Source organism: Pteropus vampyrus, unplaced genomic scaffold, assembly GCF_000151845.1.
Source record: "Pteropus vampyrus isolate Shadow unplaced genomic scaffold, Pvam_2.0 Scaffold48, whole genome shotgun sequence".
Lineage (NCBI taxonomy): Eukaryota > Metazoa > Chordata > Mammalia > Chiroptera > Pteropodidae > Pteropus > Pteropus vampyrus.
In genome coordinates this window covers 2,672,682-2,677,223 of record NW_011888829.1, presented here as the reverse complement: position 1 = coordinate 2,677,223, position 4,542 = coordinate 2,672,682, and positions in this window count along the sequence as shown.

Here is a 4,542-nt window from a genome sequence, read left to right as displayed (position 1 = left end):
CTTATCTTCTCTTCCTTCCTCCATAAATTTCCTCGTCGCTTCCCCACAATTTATCATCCCTTGAAGTCCAAACTCCCTTTGTTTTGTTAAAACGATTACAATCCCGAGTCTAACCACTTCTTTGAGTTTTACTTCTTTCCTGTGAACTCATATGCACGTAAATATTAATAAAAATTGTTGCTTTTTCTCTTGTTAATCTTTCTTTTGTCGGTTTAATTTGCATTACGCCGATAATGAACACAGGAGGGTGGAGGAAAAATTTTTCCTCCTCGACAGACCCTTACATTTTTTCAATTTTTTAATATTTAGTTGTATTTGCATAAAAATTTTTAAGAACTAAATTTTATCAATATTGCTTTTTATGACTTGTATTTGTCCAATATTGTGTAAAATTCAGTGGGTTTTTATGGGTGCCTTTTCTCTCTCAACTAGATTCTCAGATTAAGGGAATGACTATGTCATATAATGTATTATGGATACTCTACTTCCCCTAGAATAGTCCATTGCACAATGTAAGTAATCAATACGCTTTTCAATCTTTTTATTATAAAACTTTTTTATAACAAAACTTTTTAATAACTTTTTTGTAACAGAAAAGCGTGCATTGTAGGTTGCTTTCTATAAATGTCTTCAACAACTGTTGTGTTCTTAGATACTAATCTAGATATTTATAGCTCATTTTGACATGAAAAAGCACAGACTGATCTATAGCTCATTCTATGCCATATCACCATGTTTATAAATTACCTTTTGGTTTTTATAGGTATTTTTAAATTGCCTTCAAAATTCTGTTCTTTTACAAAAGTCTTCCTATATTCTTTTTAAAAAATGACATACTTAAATTGCAAATGTGTCTTCATTTATGGTAAGTCTTTCTTGTATCTTATCTTTCCATATCTCATTTACTCAAGTCTGGATTAAAGTAAACGCTTCTGATTTCTTCCTTTAGCAAAATAATTTTACAGCTGTTTAAGTCAAAAGCAAACTTTCTTTTTTAAATTCTACATTGATCTTATGGAATGAATTTAATATTAATCAAATGTCTTTAAGCAAACATTCCTCATCATTAAAATATGCTGTCCGAAATCTTAACTGTCCTTGGTAAAACCCGCCACATATGAAAAAGATTACCTTTCATCCTGCCTTCGCACTCTTTGATAATTTGTTGAGATGAGGAGTACAATGTGAGGTAATCCTACACTCTCTCTCACTTGGCTGAGAGAAAGGCTAACTCTTACAGGTTTCATGTAAACTATCAGACCAAGATACAGTAGAATGTTTTTAATCACTTCCTATCTCATTTTCCTCTTTATTTTTCTTTTTCTCTCCACCACACTAGTTTATCCCCATCCATTCCTTCCACCAAACTATCAGCAGATCAAGAGCAAACCATACAACTTCTCTGTATAAAAGTTTTTAATGAATTATCATTGCCTGGATAAAGCCTAATGTGAAAACTGAAAGAAGGCATATGATGAAGAAGAGGATCTTGACTAATGGCTGGTTTGTCAAGATGATGTTTTCTTTGCTGAAGTCATCACTTTTGTGCTGGGTCTTCATTGGAATTAATTTTGCCAATTTGCCCAGAGCCTGGGCTCACTAAAGTAACAGAGATTGATATGTAAACGACGATGCCTATAGATTTAACTACACTGAGAAATTTAACTGGCAAGAGGACTGGCTAGTCTGATCTGCTCCTTGTTGAATTCTTAGAAAGAAAGGTGCGAGAATCTATACTATAATTGAAATTATGCTACTTAGCCTCAGGGCCAGAAGTGCTATGTTTTAAGTACCTGTTGACATTCGGTTTGATATTTCAGCAACAGATTCATACTGCATGTTGAATCCTTAACTACAGTGGTCCAGAATACTTCCTAATGGGCCATTAAATAGCCATTCTTCAGACAGATCCATCCTTTATATACGCCGATATTATTGATAAGATAAAAGCCACAATCTTACTTTTCTTGCTTCTGGACTAGAAAACATTTTATCCGTAAGGCACCTTTGGCACATATCTGTTATCATACATCTCATTGTATATCGTAATTCTACTCTCTGCATCTCAGATTGATTTGGTTTTGTTCAAGCCTACAATGATATGATAGTAAAAAGATTGTATATAACCAAGATCAGCATAATATGTGGGGCCCAGGGCAAGATGAAAAGTTGGAGAACTTTGTTTAAAAATTATTAAGAATTTCAAGACAGTGACAGCAGAGCATCAGACCAAGTAAAGGGCCCTTCTCAGTCCAGGGCCTTGAGCTCATGTCACACACCAATGAAGTCAGCCTACAGGTAACAATCTTCTAATGCAAGAGTCAGCCAACTACCACTCACAGTCCAAATCCAGTAGCTCCCTATTTCTGTTAAGTAAAGTTGTATTGGAATGTAGCTACGCCTATTGGTATTGTCTATTGTCTCTTTTGCTCTGCAATAGCAGAGTTCTAGCCATGCTACAGTGATCATATGGCCAACAGACAAATATTTACTATCCGCCCCTTTTGGAAAAGTTTGCTGACTCATGCTCTAGTGTCTGATCTGTCAGTTCTTGCCCCATACTTGCTATTCAAAATGGGCATTCAGTTTGATTCATTCTCCTCCTAAGAAGCCATGTCAGACCCATGCGGAGCCTGCAGCTATAAATCAGATGAATCTGGGGATTATCGACCCACTCAAAATCCACAGACTGAAGTGCCACAAGTTTCTACGATACTGTAGGACAGAAACACCCATACGTTCTCCATGGAGAAGCCCGTGAAGCTATCTGATTTCTTCTACCCAGATTTCTTGGATGCCTAGGATTTCTCACCACCACTACCACAAAGCCATTTACCATTCCAACTCTCAGTCAGAGGACCAGCATTTGCCTGGAGTTTTGTGTGTCCATTTCATGAGGCACTGGGCTCAACAACTGTTCTTCGGCTTGAAATAAAAACTTTGAAATCCTCTGGCTCCATCTCTGGCAGATCTACCCCCGACAATGATTCCCCTGAATAAGGTGCCCATACAATCTTAATATCTGGGCTTAGGCCCCTGTACAGAACTTCAGAGCATCTGGAATTTTCCTCTACATGCTAGTCATCTAGTTAGCCTGTCACAGTTCCTTAGATGCTGGTAGAAGACACAATACTGGTGGAAGACATGAATGCTATGTAAGAAATGAAGGACATTTTATTACTCACAGCAAGAGCAGGAGCCAAAGGAACAGCATTTTTGCACCATTTTCCCAAGCCCCATTTCCCACAGGGTGACATAAGGAAGGGCCAATTTACACCCTGCAGTAGATTCTTTCAAAGGAAAGCCACCTTTAGCTTTGAGAACGAGAATTTTTTAAACAATGCACTATAATACTATAGAAGTTCCCCTTATTCACGGGGGATATGCCCCAGGACTCCCAGTGGATGCTTAAAACCGTGGATGGTACCGAACCTTACATATACAACATTTTTTCCTATACGTACATACCAATGATAAAGTTTAATGTTTTTTCCAGACTAACTAAGCACTTAGCATGTACTATGGCCTTAACTTTTGCAGCTCGAGATGTGGCAGCAAAACGAGGACTAATTTCTTTTTCCTTCACCATTTCATGGATTCATTCTTAGTGGAGATCTTAGCAGCCTCGGCATACGATTTTTTCTCTCTCCTTATTAAGTCAAGAATGTTAATCTTTTCTTTGGCTTCTCTTTGGCATGTCTGAATTGCCAGCATCACTACTGCTCGTGTTCACTTGATCTGATAACTAAGTGACTAATGCGTGGGGAGTGTATATAGGCTGATATGCTCGACAAAGAGATGATTTATGTCCCGATGGGGAGGAAGCAGGACAGCACGAGATTTCATCAGGCTACTCAGAACGGTGTGCAATATAAAACCATGAATTATTTGTTTGGGGAATTTTCCATTTAACATTTTTGGACCAAAGCTGACTGCGCATAGCTGAAACCACGGAAAAAACGAAACCGCGGATAAGGGGAAGGGACTACTGTACAAGCACACGTGCCCTTAGCCCTCTAGAAGGAAGGAAGTGTTATCTTTATCACACCCGACAGTAAGCAAATCTATCCATCGCTCTGAAGGAAGACGCTGTCTCTATCTTCCAAGGCCATTTGCTACAAAAACATCCTTGAAAATACAGTTGAGAACAAAGGGCAATCGGTGCCCTGGTTGCAAGTTGTGCAGAAATGCAAAAAACTCCTGGAGACTTGTCTCAGCAGCCCTCACTTGAATTTGTTCTTTTACAGTGGCTCCTCCCTCCTATTCCCACTCCCGAAGGAACACATGAGTAGCTTTTTCCTGTGAGCAAGTTGGAATTTTGCTACTGTCTTCTCCCAGGTTTGATTCCTTCTTTTTCTAGTTCTCAGCTTAATAGTTGGCACTTTAGAGAAATATATCCCACACACCCTATTGCCCCAACACCAACACGGAGCTAAATGCTCTCTCCTGTTTTGTGACTTTTCAAGTAGAATTGTAGCAATTGTTGTCTGTGTGTAACTAAACAACCTCGGTACCAAGATATGTTTAAAGCACTTAACCACT